The 17122-nt window shown below is 33.3% G+C and overlaps 1 pseudogene; it reads left to right on the top strand.

Moving 5' to 3' along the window:
- The first annotated feature begins 13596 nt into the window (after nt 1-13596).
- Nucleotides 13597-14297, top strand: LOC144252187 (coiled-coil domain-containing protein 71L-like; annotated as a pseudogene).
- The last annotated feature ends 2825 nt before the right edge of the window (nt 14298-17122 follow it).

The following is a 17122-nucleotide window of genomic DNA, read 5'->3' on the forward strand; positions in this document are numbered from 1 at the left end:
AGAACAGTAAGAAATCACAAATTTAGTTTAAAATGACACAACTATGTCATTATACAGATTCTACAAAAGTAGACATTATTGTTTGAAATATAATTAACTCCTAGTTGTAAAAATGCATGTAGTTCTAAAATATAAGCTAACACACTATCTATTCAACTAAGCCAAATCACGTTTAAATTTCTGTTTACCTGCAACTCCAAATGTCTTAAATGATATATTTTTTTCTTTATAAATGTCAAACATTCTGACCTAAACTGGAATCTTTGATGAACCTGTAACTCTATTAGTCTTTCCTTTTAACTAATTCTATATTTATCCTATAATTTGCTCTCCAAACCATATCTATACTCTATATTGGAAATACAAATGTCATTTTGTCTTGTCATAACTTAAAATGCCTTAATTTTTTTTCAAGTTTCCAAAGATAATGTACAAAATCCTTATAATCTTCATAAGGTTCCTTAATACACTCCTGTCAACATACTCAAATTCACTTTTTATACTCTTTCCACAAGTTCTTTGTTTTAATCAAACCTTCCTTTTAATAGAAAATATTTGAAGGTACCTTGATTTTCTAGTAATAAGTACTTTCTATTTAATATTCTGTCTTTTATATGTGCAATTGCTTCTGAAAACCAGCTAATTTGCATAATGCAGAGAACACAGATATGCCATTTAAAAAGATTAATATTCACACAGATTAACTAGTATACTAAGAAAAGCCATGTTCAAAATATTAACAAGGTAAAGATACTTAATTTTGTTTGGTTAAATTTTTTTTTAAAAAAAGATGAAGAATTAGACAGGAACATATGCAGGACCCAGGGCAAACTCACTAGCCTGTTTGAAAATAGCATTTTGAATTATATTACTCACCTATCAGAGCAGTAAACGTTTTCTTGTTTTATATTTCAGAAACAGAATTATGTATTATTTACTTTAATTATTTCATGTGTGACTGACTATATTATTTACAGAAAAATATACTAAAATAATATAATATTGCTTTATTAGCTTTTGATATTTATTTGTACAACCACATGAAGAATGTGTGTACATTTGAGAATTTGTCTACTGTATTTAAGAACTATTTTCATGACATATCTGAGTTCAAGAGTTCATCAAATATTTCAATTCTGTTCCTGAATTGTCATCTAGGGGAAATATAAGTACACTTATTAAATTATCTGACAATTAATATAAAACTTTTAGAGAACATTTCATCCTGCAAAAAAATTGCCTTCTTATTATTAACTGTACTCTGACCTGTATTGTTATGCTTTACTTCCAATCATTTTCCTATTCATAATTCTATCCTACTACTCCTTTTATACGTCTCCTTTCCAAATGCTTTTCTACACCTTACAAACAGAAGTGTATCCTATTTGTGTATCTATGTTGTGCTTAATTTTGCACTCCTAATCTTTTTCCAGTTATTTTCTTTTCAGATTATTTTCTGTTGATGACAGAGCAAGGCAGGTTGTCTAGCACCTGTTCAAATTCTTCCTTTACACATAGTCCACTAGTTTATGGTTATCATACTTAGTTTTTAATCTAATTCTTCATCCATCAAAGTTTCCCATTGAACTTATTTTTAAATTATCTCTCTGGCATTTTCTTCTTCCTATCCCAAATTGCTGAAAGAAAGGGCTTAGTCAGAATTATATCAATTAGAACACTAGGTACACAGAGCAAAGGAGATGGAGAAAGGTGAAGCAAAAGCAAATGGAAAGATAAAATATGATTTCAAGTGTATAAAAATGAAAAGCAAAATAAAATGAATCTATGAGCAACAAAGAGCTTGATAGTTCCTTTTTAATTGTTCTGTAGAAGTAGTTTATTTTAAACAACTTCTGAAAAACACAAAACTAAACCAAAACAAAGCAAAAGAAGCAAACTCACACAAGCTACACAACTGGCATTATTCTGTGCAGTTTATGAAATACCAAACTCAGGTTTAGAATTGTGTTTGTGTTAGCACCTTGCACAAAGTGACCCAAACAGCATATAGCATAATTGATGTTAGGATCAAGGTCTTAGTAGAGGGCTACTTAATATTCATTAAATAGCACAGAAAAAAATTTTCACACTAATTGCTTTTAAATTCATATTCTCTATTTAAATTATGACACTGATGGTAGTTTGGAGATAAGATTACCTTCCTGATGCATTTGTCTTACCCATTCATTTATCTATTCTCTCACCTATGTATCTCACAATCAGGTAATAAAATCCACTGGTTGCCTGCAAACAAACAAATAAGTATGGACACAAATATAAGTTAATTCATGTGCTGGAATCTCAAAATGAGAGATTCCATTACTGGACAAATTATAGAAGAATAAACTTCTATAGAAGAAGATTCTTATGAATATGGCAGACATCAGGAAAGGAGGGTATCTATCCATCCATCCCTTATTTTCTGTCTAATATTTGTCTATCAAAGTATATATGAATATTTTCTCAATAAGTAGAATTAACATTATGAATTAAAAATAGACACTGGATATTTGTTCAATTAATCTAAAATTGTAATGCCCCCTTCTTTTATTCATCATCTTTTAACTAATACAATTATTTCTACTGATATTTTCTGTTTTTATTTTTTTGTTTGTTTTCCATTTGGTGCTAACAAATTAAAATTAAATAGCAGGATAATAATGTTGAAGTAGTTTCCTTGTCAAGGAAAATGTTCAAAAATAATAAATACAAGGAAGCTATGAAATGTTTGTAGATCAATTAATTTTGAAATCAAAGTTATGTTAGATTTAAATAAAAACAAAACTTTTCTCTATGGATATTTGATTTATCTGGCTAGTTAACTTTTTCTACTTTACGATCCATAGACCTTTAATCAATTTTACTCCTGTTGTAATTTTAATTAATATCCATTTCTCATATACTTACTTTTTAATTTAAATCATTTGCTTAAAAACTATAATCTCTTTGAAAGTTGACAAAAATATTTAATTTATCTTTTGTAAGCCAGGAGCTTAGCATGTGGAATTCATTTAATAATACCACTTAATGAATGCCTTTCACTGTCAAAATTGATTTCTAAGCATTGTAATCAAAATTTATTATTGGAAAAAGTAGAGATTAATCCATTGATAGCTTAATGGACTAGTGTGTGGTACCTGGAGGCATGTGGGATTTGGCTGGAGGAAGGAGATCACTGGGGGTATGGTCTTAGACTATAACCATCCCTGGCCTCTTTCTTTCTCCCCACCTCATCTCTCCTACTTTCATGAGCTGAGCAACTTTTATCCATTATATTCCTTCACCATGATGTTTTGCCTCAACTCAGACACACAGCAATACAATTCACTGATCAGGAAATGAGGGCTCCAAAGCCATCAACCAAAATAAACTTTTCCTTCTTTAATTGTTCTTGTCAGGTACTTTGGTCATACGTACAAAACGTAGACCAACAAATTTTGAATCTGAAGTTCTTGTTTCACTGAAGGATTATTCAAATACTACATATAAATTTAATCAAGAGTTTCTGTTATTGTAAAATCCCTCTGCTTATGAAGGACATGTACCCTTGAGGAAAAAGAAGCTTATTATTTGAAGATAGTTTTAGTGAAAGAGAATAGCCATGTGAAAGCATTTTTAAAATATTTTTTTAGTTATACATTGACACAGTATCTTTGTTTTTATTTTTACATGGTGCTGAGGATTGAACGCAGTGCCTTGAATGTGCAAAGCAAGCACTCTGCCACTGAGCAAAAATCCTAGCCCATGAAACCATTTTTAAAGGAACAAAAATTTATTCCTCATCTTTTTTACCATATGAATTATAGTATTTCCATATAATAAGCCAATTGGCATATAATTTAATGGTTGTTTGTATTCTCTAAGTTCAAGAGTTTAACTGCCATTTAAAGACCAAAGCATTTGAAAAGAATATATACACATTTGAAAAACCATATGCTGATAATGAACATCTGCATTTCTCCATTTAATTTACATTGCTAAACCTTAAAAAGTTGCAAAGATATTATCATAACTAATTTATGAACTTGGTTAGGGGTTACATCTTGATTTTTTTACTTCGATTTTCAATTATGTCCTCACAGTCTCTAAAATTTTCCCTTTGAAATCATGTTAAAGGCTGGGGATGTGGCTCAAGCGGTAGCGCGCTCGCCTGGTATGCGTGCGACCCGGGTTCGATCCTCAGCACCACATACCAACAAAGATGTTGTGTCCGCCGAGAACTAAAAAATAAATATTAAAAAAAATTCTCTCTCTCTCTCTCTCTCTCTCTCTCTCTCTCTCTCCTCTCTCACTCTCTCTTTAAAAAAAAAAGAAATCATGTTAAATTTCTACACTATGATTAATAAGTTATTTAAATATATTTAGGGCAAAAACATAAATATATTGAAATTTTCGTGAATGATATTTTTATATAAATTAGCAGCTGTTTTGTGATTGCAATTTTGTAAACCATCCTCAGTATACCTATAATTTATCAAATCAATATACATGGAAAATGATAAATTTATTTTTTGGGTTGGGGAAGTACTATATAATAATCTTCCCCAACAATAAAAAATGGGTAAGAAAATCACATATTTAGTGAAGTTTTATATACACCTTTTCTATAATACTTTTGTTCCCTTTAAAAATTTCAGACGGATTCAGTAGTTCTATACCCTTAAGTCCTGGACAAAATGATACAACATTTGAATCAGAACATCATAGAGTGTTCTCTTTATTAACTTATGTGTGGACTCATTTAATTTATACACTGTTGTTGAAATATACATATGCATAACAACCAGACAGTTCATAAAAAGTTAAACATGGAGCCAAAAGAAGAATACCAAGATTCAAAGTGCTAATTTTTCCATTCACATTTTCTAAAATAAACTAACTGTATACCCACTGATATGGAGATTAAGAAAACAATTTGTGTACCATTGCACAGAATTACTTAATATTGCTTAGATTTTCAATGCATCTTTTTAAATTTTTTTTTTTATTTTCATGCAAGTTCTTTTTTTTATTGGTTGTTTACAACATTACAAAGCTCTTGACATATCATATTTCATACATTAGATTGAAGTGGGTTATGAACTCCCAATTTTTACCCCAAATGCAGATTGCAGAATCATGTCGGTTACACATCCACAATTTTACATAATGCCCTATTAGTAACTGTTGTATTCTGCTACCTTTCCTATCCCCTACTTCAATGCATCTTATTAGTAATATTAAAAAATAACCCTCAAGCCTTCTTTTTGGTTCTGTAATCCTTTCATGATGTGAGGATAAATATTTGCTACTGTTGCCTCACCTGAAAAGAGTTATGGACCTAGAAGAAATATAAAGAGCCTTAATCATTTTTTAAAATACACTAAAAAAATAAATTTGTTTCTTGTAATTATTTTCCTTTATTTAAATCTCTTTTCCCATTAATAATGTTTATATTTGTATCATTCTATTTTTCAGGTATATTTCTGTTAGATGTTAATATTTCACCATGAGTTTTTACTCTGGTACATTTAGTTTTAGAAATAACCAGATATAACTAAACATATAGACCATTTTTAAAAATAGGCTTGTTATACACAATCTATTCCTCCTGTCATGTCCCTTCTATGCCCTATAGTGAAATAAAAGATAGAATTAAAGCATTACTGTCTTAACAAGTTTAAAGTTTAAAGTCAGTTTCATGATTCAATGTGTGTGCATAGACAGAGAATTAGATACACGTGATAGCAGGTCTTCCTATGAGCTTTATAGTTGTGTGGTCCATGTGGCTTACAGATCTTGTCTTTTCTTTAGAACTCTGCTTTATATACTGTAAATGCTTCCTAATTACAGATAAAATTCAGTTGTAATGTAATAAAAACATTATTTCACCATCTTCATATGATATTTACTTCTGTTAAGTCAAAATTATCAAAGAGGTTGAGTCTAACTCAAAATTATAGTTTTTCTCTATTTACCAATATACATACACACAAATATTGTATTGATAAATACACATACATATGCATTGAATGTGTGTGTGTGTATTGGTAAATATATATATATATATATATATATATATATATATATATATATATATACATATATGTATATATATACAAATGCACATATATATATATATATATATATGTATATATATACAAATGCATATATATGCATTTGTTATCAAAGCAATTGCCAAACTTTTGGGGGTTTTCTTTCATTTTTCCTTTTCTTGTACAGTAGATTTTGCCATGGAAGAGTTGAAACTTAAGACTTAGGGGGGAAACATTAAGAATAGTAGTAGCAACTAGTTCTAAAGCTGGTAATCTGAAATTCTTAGGTTTTCATACTTCGGTCTTCTTTACATAGAATTCCACTACTTTTCTGCTTCTCAGTTAAAATATGTGCTGATCTTCAAATGGATGTCTTATTTTATAAGCAGTTTATAACTGCATTATAATCTGTGATTTCATACATTTTTATATTTATTAATTTTTAACTGGTACTCTATAGACACACATAAAGGTGGGAATCACTGTGGGTTATTCATACATGTGCATAGCATAATTTGGTCAGTTTCTTCAATCAGTTCCTCCCTTTTCCATCCCTTCTCCCTTCCCTCTGTACCCTTTATCTACTTCGCTGATCTCTGTTCTATTTTCATGGGACATTGCACACCCCCTTTCTCTATTTTTTTAGTTCCTTAGTTATCTCTTGCTTCCACATGAGATAAAACATAAGGCCTTGACTTTTTGAGTCTGGCTTATTTCACTTAGCATGTTGTTCTCCAGTTCCATCCATTTGCCAGCAAATGCCATAATTTCATTCTTCTTTATGTCTGAATAAATCTCCATTTTGTACATATACCATATTTTCTCCATTCGTTCATATGTTAATGGGTACCTCAACTGGTTACATAACTTGACTATTGTGATTTGTGCTGCTGTGACCCAGCAATCCCAACAGACATTGCACTTTTTAAATAATGTGTCTCTAAATGTTCTCATCACAAATATGATCATTGTGAGAATAGTCAAAGGTACAATGAAAATTTTCTGAAGGACTTAAATTAAACAAGTACATGTATTTTCATGGGTTAAATATCCCTTGGAATAAGATAAACACATAAATTGATTTTTAAGTATTAGGTTAATATCAAAAGCTTTTTTGCAGTATAATGAAAACTTTAACATAGTTTTCTGGTATTTAAAAAAGAGGAATTTTGTTTCATTCCAGGATTCATAGTTTTACTGCATTTACAGTTCTATAGCTTAACTTTTTCTTTAACTTATATGTTTTGATTTTGTTGCTCTGTAAATTTGTACCTATAGAATTCTTATAGACAAAAACAAATCAAGTAGTTTGGACCTGATATATATAGTATCACTTATAGCAAATATTTGCTGATAATACTCTTGATGCTATGTTACTTATCTGCAGTTGGTTTCCTTTTGCCTCATTTTTCTGATTTTTAAAACTTTTTTAAGCTGCCATAAAGATCTAAGTTAAAACAAATGGTGGAAATATTAAGTCATTAGATTTCTAAGGAGGTTTACTACTTCTCCAACACCCCATTAAAGGTCATATTTTACATTATTGCTCATAACAAGAGATTAATCTTCAAGATTTAGATGTGTATGGTTGTGCACTTGTACAGTATGGTTGTGCATGTATATACATAGCAATAAGAATATTTGTTAATATTTTGTATTTAATCTCAATTTATACTTAGAAAAAAATTATAATAGTTTTAAAACTATATAAAAGTTCACTGTCAACTTCATTTTATTCTTTGCTTCTATTATTATTATAGACAAAATGGATTTTTCCACCAACAGTTGTGAAAATTACTAAAACAATAGAATTATATTTTTAATGGGATAACCATTCATTTATTTTACCTTTGACAGGGGAAAGCATTCTTGCCATCATATTTCCAAATGACTGATAAAATAGAAGTATGGTTTGGTAATTTAAAGTGCCTATTTAAGTGTGGGAATTAGAAGATGATATTTTTTTTCCTTATACCCGATTCCCTGTGTCTATAACCTTAAAGATTATAAGACCACGGAAGAATAATATTGGTATCTAAAGAGACTGTACAGATAGTTTTATTATCCAAAAAGACTATGTGGATTGATAATTTTAATGAATTTTAAAGCTTTCTTTATTTAATCAAATAAAATATTTTCTAGTTGTTTCCTAAATGTATAGAATGTACTTCAGAATTTATAATTGAAAAATCTCTGATCAGCAGCTTCAAAACTGGGTATATACCCAAAGGAAATGAAATCAGTATGTTGAAGAACATCTGTACTTCTGTGTTCATTGCAGCACTATCCATGCAAAGAAATGGAAGCAGCCTAAGTGTTCATCAGCTTATGAATGGATAAAGAAAAATCTAATACCTATACACAAATGGTGCATTATTCAGCTATAAAAAAAAAAGACTGATATATTGTCTTTGCAGTAACAGGGATGGAACTGGATGTCGTTATGTTAAGTGAAATAAGCTAAGTACAAAAGAACAGGTACCACCTGATTGCATTCATGTGTAGAATCTCAAAAAGTTGATGTTACAGAGGTTGAAAATAGAATGGTGGTTACCAGGGGCTGGAGAGAGGGATGGGGAGAGACTCATCAATGAGTACTAAGTTTTTATCATAAATAAATGATAAATGTTAGACTGATAAATGAGTACCAAGTTTTTACCATAAATAAAGGATAAATGTTTTAAAGATAGTTGTATTTAATTTGTTTTAAATATTGCACAATATATTTTTCTATTGAAAAATCACTTTACACCATTGATACATATAATTTTATGCTTCAAAGTACCAGTTCAAAATTAAGTTTTTAAAAGTCTAATTAAAACATCAAGTGTTTATATTTCTTTCCTGTAGATTGACCCAACATTAAGAAAGCATCGAGAACAATTAGTCATTGATGTTGGACGAAAACTAGACAAAGCTCAGATGATTCATTTTGAAGAGAGAACTGGTTATTTTTCCTCAACGGATTTGGGTAGAACCGCCAGCCACTATTATATTAAATACAATACCATTGAGGTAATATTCTAAGAGGAACAAATGCAAAAATGTTTGTTTTTACAGTCAAATACTTTCTAGACTTCAAAATATATTAATAATGCCAAATAACAAAAGCAACTTATGAGCAAATACATTTAGTTTATATGAATTCAGCAATATACTTTTAGTAATGACAAGAAAAAAAGTGACTTTAGATAGCAATGGTGCTCTTCTGCCATCCTGTTTCATGAACATATCCTAAACACTACATACACCTGAAATAGTTGAAGCCTATTGGTGAGTCTTACAGAGTGTGTGCCAGAATGATTTTAAGCTGGACTTGATAGCTTAATTATTTCCTTGAATAAAAAGTTGAAAACTTAATTGCATATTAGTAAGAAACACTAAAGAAGAGTTTAAGAAACTACTAAAATTACCAACTCAGCCTGTTTGTACTAGATGGTTAAATTTAAGGAAATTTTAAGGCCAATTTTGACCATACAATTATAAGAGGATTTGTTGCTTTTTAACAACGTCCTGTTTAAGATGATGTGATACTTTAATATTTTTACTTTTAAAAAACATATACATTTCTTTATGTGTTTTCATGTACATATATCAGTACATGTCAATACAATGATAACCTGTGGGGAGAATACTTAAATATGAAGAGATTGAAATAGGTTAAGTTGAATTTTTATACTTTTTTCAATAGATAGTATTTTGAGTTTTTTCTTAAATTCATTTTTGCATTTTGTACATAAAGTAGTTTTTAAAATAGGAGAATAGAAATCATCAAAAAGAAAAACTCAGTTTATATGAAATCTCGGGTTTGTAGATTTAATATTTGCTTATATATAAAACAGGTTTCAGAAAAACACCTTTATGTACTTACTGGGTTTTCCTCATTTTTTCAGAATAATCTATATGTGTATGACACTAGATTTCTGCAAGACCTCTCTATATATTATCTCAGAGCTGTGATTTGGTGGTTCCTCAATCCCAGACCTAGTCCTTCCTCCTTATATCACCTACTCTCATCTTATTGTCTCTATGAGACAGCCTTTCTCATTTGTCCTCTTGCTAGTGGACTGCTGCCAAACTACACCCTAACACTTTCTTTTTTGCAGTTCTTTTTCAGCAACTCTAGCCGTGTAGTACCTTTTTCTTTTCTGTATGGCCTTTAACTGATTTTTCTGTGTATTCTCGCTATTCATATTTTGAGACTCTTTGAATTGCATGTTGTCTAGTTATTTCCCTCTGAATTTTATATGATGTATGTGAGCTTATAATTAGTAAGTGATGCAGATTTCCATATGCCTATACTGAGGTCAAGACCAGAATGTTATGTTGAACATTTTTAGACATTTATTATAGATTTCATTAGATGATTTTACTGATCTTTTTTTGGTTCTAATGGCTTTCTTAACTATGTTTAGGAGTGTTTTTTAATCTTTCATAAATTTGATAATATCTTTTGATCTTCCATTTTAATTAAATGTGACACTTACTTTGGTAGACCTTTAATGAACTCTTCGATGCTCACAAAACAGAAGGTGACATATTTGAGATAGTCTCCAAAGCCGAATAATTTGTTCAGATCAAGATAAGATTACTTGAAGTTTCAGTCAGGTATGTACATTTATTTATTTATGAAAGTTTGAAATTAATTGTTATTCCTGATACAATATAAAAAAGCCATACGGCATATTTGGAGTATCAGCAGTGTTTTCTATTGTACCAGAAAACTCAGTGTTCTAGATAATAATATTACAGCATACCTAACATTATGCTTTGCTTTGTATCCCAAGTCAAGAAATTTAAATAGGTTGTGTATTACCCATATTATAATTTAATGTTATTAACAGTGAAAACTTTAATACTTTGAAATAGTACTTCACAACTTTAAGCTATGAATGCATTATAGCATATAAAAATATATGACTATAACGAATGCATTTGAAGATAATCAAGTTTGCCCTAATCAGTCTGGGCAGAGGTTTTACTCTGGTCAAATAAAAAATGAAACCTCATCAATTGAAGGATGGTGAGGTCAGATGACTTAATTTTTGTGTCATATCAAATTTTTACGTGTCAATGGCAATTTTAATATTGGTGATGAACAATAAAATATAATTGTACCCACCTCAACATAATTTTATATTATATTTTATAATTTACCTATGGGAAAATTACTGGGTTTTATCTGTACAAGAGTAAAATATTACATTATACTAAAATGCAACATTAAAAACATGCAATGTGGTTTTTAAATAAATCAGAACAAATATTACTATAAAAATATTGACTCTTCTAGGTCAGAGAAGAAGAAATAGAGGAGTTAGATGCTCTATTAAAATTTTTTGTGAACTCTCAGCTCCTGGAGGTGTAGAAAATAATTATGGGAAAATAAACATCTTACTTCAAACTTCCATCAGCTGAGGAGAGACGGATAGTTTCTCCCTTATGTCAGGTTCTGCAAATGTTGCACAGGTAAGAATCTTACTCCCCATTTTCTCTTCTTTGTTTATCTCTAGAGACCAAACAATTAATTCTATTGTTCTGTGAATACATTACTTTGAGAAATTCTATGAACTACAGTTTCTCCTTAGAATTAAATATATTGATTTGTACATCTTTTATGTAACCTGTGCTTGTAAATAAGGACTGGGGGTGAAAGTTAGTGGTTTGTTTGGCTTAGTAACAAATCTATCTTATATAAGGCCTAATATATGTATTCCAGTATGATAGGTCTCTGATTTTAAATATTGAGTACTGAAAGAAAATTGTTCCCTAAACCTACAGCTCATTTAATTTATAACTTTTAAAAACTGCTATGGTAAAAAAAAAAATTCTTCATATATTTAAACCATCATGTGAAATAAAGTAAGTTATTTTTGTCTTCTTTGTCTTTCATTTCTTTTCTTTGTTTTGTTTTGTTTTCCGTAATACTACAGATTGAACTGAGAGGCTCTCTATGACTGAAATATATCCTCAGTCCTTTTTAACTTTTTTCTTTTAATTATTTATTTTAATACTAGGGATTGAAACTAAGGGCCCTAAATCACTGAACCACATCTCTAACCCTTTCTATTTTTTTTTATTTTGAAATAGGGTCTTACTAAATTGCTCAGGGAGGGCCAAGCTAAATTGCTGAGAATGGCTTTCAACATGCAATCCTCCTTTCTTAGCCTCTCAGTGTTACCACCACACATTATAACAAGATTAGATGAAAAAAATCTTACTGTAGATAAGCTGAAAGATATGAGGAAAGATGAAATAGGTAAGAAGGGGGAAAAAGTGCTTAAATGAATTTTTCTGTGAAAATAAAATATTTTACCAGATATAAAAGTGTTGTGAATTTTCATATTATTTAACATAAATTTATTTTCTCTCTTCTTTTTTTATTTGTTTTTTAGTACATTATAGTTTACATTGTTAATTTTGACATATTCATGAATGCATATAACTCAATATAAATTTTGAACCTACATATGACATCTCTTTATTTATGCAAAAGAGCAAAAATCACTCCAAATTTTATGAAGTTATTTAGCAGAATTAGCAATTAAGGCTGGATGTGGGCACACATGCTTATAATCCCAGCAGTTCTGGAGGCTGAGATAGGAGGATCACAAGTTCCAGGTCAGCTTCAGCAACTTAGCAAGACCCTGTCTCAAAATTTAAAAAAAATTTAAATGGGCTAGGGATATTGCTTAGTGGCTTAGCTGCTGGCCCTGGGTTCAACCACCACTACCCGCTCCAAAAAAATTAGCAATTAAAATAATTTATATTAGCAAAGTTTTAAGTATTTTAAATGTAGATCCTACCCATAAATGATAAGAATCATTCAGTGATATTTATTCTCATTTTGTTTCTTAATATTGAACTAATTTCAAAGATGTTATGTATATCAGCAGTATTACAATAAAAGTTTAAGTGAACAATAAGCTCTACATTCTCCAGAGTTTCTATACAAGCTAATCACACATAGATGCCTTTAAACCCAGTTGTCATCAGTGCATACATAGCATTCAGTGTCCAGCTTTTTGTGTAATATTGAAAAGTTATTCCTAAACATACATTTCCGCAAATCCTAACATTTATGGAATAAATGTATAATGCCTTGATTAGACAGTATTGACTTCTGCAGAGGATAGACATTACAAATGAAAAGAGTCATTCTGAAGACAAGTAAGGAGGAGGGTTACTGCTGGCCAGAATTCTAAAGAGGAAACTGAGCTCCCTGGCACACCCCAGGAATACCAAGGCTGGGGAGGCTGAGACAGGAGGACTGCGGGTTCCAAGCCAGCCTCAGCAAAAGCAAGGCACTGAGCAACTTAGTGAGACCCTGTATCTAAATACAATTACAATTTAGGGTTCGGTATGTAGGTCAGAGGTCAAGTGCCCCGAGTTCAAGCCCTGGTACAAAAAAAAAAAAAAAGGGGAGGCGAGAAAAGTAGCGAGAGACATACCCGGGCTGGAGACGCCAGCAGTGGCCACCACAGTCGAGCCAAGCCAGACTCGGGCGGGCTCAGCGGCGACAGCGAGACCAGGCGAGCGAGGGCGGCCTCGAGTGGCCTCGATGGGGGCGCAGCGTGAAGAGCGGCCCCCAGCCTCGGCCGCCCTGGGCTGCGGCTTTAGAGCGGGAGGAGGGGCCGGGCTGGAGGCGCGGGAGAAGAAGGTGGTGTACTATAGGTCGCAACTGTCGCTGGTCAACAGCACCAAGGCGCTGGGCGATGCCTTCAAGCTGTTCATGCCCGGCAGCACGGAGTTCATGAGCTCGGATGCGGAGCTCTGGAGCTTCCTCTGCAGCCTCAAGCACCAGTTCTCCCCTCACATCCTGCGCAGCAAGGACGTCTATGTTTACGCCTCCTGCCGAGCCCTGGTGCCTGACCCCCGGAGCCCCCTACCGCCCGCGGACTGACGCGCCGGCCGGCCCCGCTCGCGGCAGCCAGGAGGAGGCGACGCGGAGCCCCGGCGACCGCTGCGGGCAGGAGGATGCCCCCGCCGCCTCCACCGTCACCGCCACCGCTGCTGGAGGCCCCCCAGCAGTCCTGCCTGGAGAATCTCTCTGCGCCCGAGCCCTGCTTCAGGGGCCGCACCCTGGAGGAGATCTGGAGGGCAGCCACCCCGACGCTGACCACCTTCCCCACCATCCGCGAAGGCGGCGACATGTGGGGCGAGCACAGCCTGGCGGCTGCGCGACACAATGCGTGCCAATTCCTGCGAGTGGACCTGGAACCCCTGGTGAGGCTCCGCCTCTTCCGAGTGCCCCGGGCTTGAGTGGCCGCCCCCAGGACGCCTCCTGCAGGTCGCCGGCCCAAGATGGAGTTTCTGCTTGGAAAAATGAACAAGTGTCAGTCGAGTGTTTACAGACTCCTCTAGGACCGACCCCTCGTGCACTTTTCGCGCGAGGAAGTCCCTGGATGGCCTCCCTGCCCCGCACCCCCGGGATGCGTCCCCGCGTCTGGAACTCAGGGACAGGTGTACCCTCTGCAGCCTCCCCGCACCGCGTCTGCCTAGGAGGAGCCTGCAGGACTCACAGGGGAGGTCCCTTTGCTTCCGAACCCCAGATTGAGAAGTCTCCAGGACTATAGGGGCAGATTGGTTTTCTCCCTATCGGACTCTACCTCACTGGTCTGGAAGTCCTCCGAAGAAGTCATTCTTTTCCAAAGGAATTTGTTTTCGTGCTTGAGTAATAAAAGCCAGAATTTGCTTGCTCTTTAACCCCCGCCTCCATTTTTCTTTTTGACTGCCACCCCTCTTTCTGGACGGAAGATCAAACATGTTTTGTGGTGTTGCACTAGTTTGTGCTCAGGGTATTCTGAATCCCACTCGTTTCTGAATTTTTACATAATTTCAAAGCTTTGACCAAGGATTTCTTTTTTTTTTTTTGAGAGGTTCAAGCTTGACTGTTAGTAATGCAAGAATTTATATGGCTTTGATTTTCATGGGCTCAGTGATTACAAACAAAAGAGATGTAAAGTCCAAAGGTGTTTCTAAATGATTTTATATTGAAGTTTAATGTTTATATTCACTGAGCTCCTAAAGCAAATGGTAGCATACTCATACAAAGTTTTGTTTAATGAAAAGTTGACTTGTTGAATTCTTTTTTAATTGAATAAAAATTGAAGTGCATTGAAACCACATGGCTTGTGATTGGGGGAAAAAAGAATCGTGAAGAACTGGTGGTGTTGCAGGAATGACTGGAATTCAATTGGAGATAATCTGGCAACATGTCCTGGTCAAACATAAAAATCCAAGAATGTTAATGAGAAGATAATAATTTTTAAAATTGAAGTCACATAGGAGAGATAAATGTGTGTAAACGTTGTGAATAAAGTGACAAACAGAATACCCATTAGAAACCTCAACATGATCTATAGAGAAGGGTGGGGGCATTTCTTGGTATCAAGTAACTGGTTGAAGTTACTTTGGGCAAAATAGATCCCTTTGTTTTTATTGTTGGATAACAAGAAATGCCAAGACTAGTATTCATCACATTTGTAAACATTATGACAATTAGTTGACTTTTTTGTCCTGTGAATTTTCTTTTTTTCCATTCATAGTTACGTTTGCAGTCTTTGTTTGATAGCTGAAGGCCACTGAAATCAAACAGGCAAGCCACCCAGAGTACTGACCCTTATTTTACACTTTTGTAATAGTGTGTATACCATATGGCCTAGTGTGGAATTCTTGATTATCCAAGTGCCTTTGGTCAATGGTGGCAGCAAGACTTACTGGTTATTAGACAATGATGCCACAGCCAGCTTTTACTGCAATACCTAAAGGGTCAAGTAGTGTTTTTGTACCACAATTATTTAAAATTCAAGTATTCTGCCATGGAACTATCCATACTGGGCTGGAACTTGGCATGTGAAACCCTCAATACAAAGGTTTATCTCTGCTTGGCAGCTTATTAGGAGAATAATGAGAGTTGTGATTTTTTACTCTTGTTTTCCTAGAATTCAAATGGCATAGCTTTCTGAAATAATTATTTTAAGTTTAATAGTCCATAGTAGAAATGTTGTGACTTTCATTTCAGTGTTCTTGTTTTGAAAAAAAATTATATATATGACTTTATGCCAGTTTCCCAGTAAGCCTCATAGTCTTTTATTCACTACTCAATGATGATGCATCCTTACAAACACTGTCATATGGGTAAATAAAAAAGTGAATAATTACTTAGAAGATGGAGAGTGTTAAATTATAGTTGTGTGATAGGAAGCTGAGACATTTTTTGGTTATTAGCTTCCATTGCCAATTGTATTTCATACACATAGGAGTTTTCTTTCCAAAAATATATTGTTAACTTTTATAGCTAACTAGCACCTGAAAAAAATGTATTGTACCATTTCACTATTGTATATAGTTTTATAACCATTTTAAAGTAAATCCAATGGCCATATTAGAATGTAATTTCAACATGTAGCTTATCTAGATAGTTTTCCTGAGGATTTTGAAATTAGCTGAGAATAACTTTTCTCAGCACACAACTGAAACATAACCAGTGACACCTTGCATGTCTTTTAACTGATATTCTTGACATTTTTTTCCTCTTATGTCTTGTTACTTTAGTACACTGGAATGTGTGTAAATGATTTTTTCGCTTATTTGGGTTATCTGATTTCAGTTTGAATCTGATTGCCCATCTTGAAGTCAATATGGTTCATACGGACTATTAAATAATGCTGTTTCTAGTTTGTGAAGTAAGATGTAAGAAATATTTTTGCCAAGTTTTCTTTAGCAAAACCTATCTTGCAACTTCTAAAATGTGGAGAAACATCTGATATAGTTGACTAGTATGTTAATAGGAAAGTGAAAGTATTTTATGATTACCTTTGGGCAGAGTGTGAAAAGAAACTTGGCATAGTGGCCTGTATGGTGAGGCATCCATTAATTGTTTCAGAAGTGATTCTGTAGCTTAGCTTGTGTATAGATTTTTTTTTTAAAGAAGTCCCATTTGTTTGTTCTCTTGCCTTCATTTATATCTCATATGACACAAGTAGAGGAGGAAGCTAGGAGGAATTTTATCACCTTGATATATTTCTGTTTGATTTTTGATTTTTGGGTGCCTAAATGTGACTGGCACAACAAATAATCTGTTT

The sequence above is a fragment of the Urocitellus parryii genome, unplaced genomic scaffold (assembly GCF_045843805.1).
Source record: "Urocitellus parryii isolate mUroPar1 unplaced genomic scaffold, mUroPar1.hap1 Scaffold_37, whole genome shotgun sequence".
Taxonomy (NCBI): domain Eukaryota; kingdom Metazoa; phylum Chordata; class Mammalia; order Rodentia; family Sciuridae; genus Urocitellus; species Urocitellus parryii.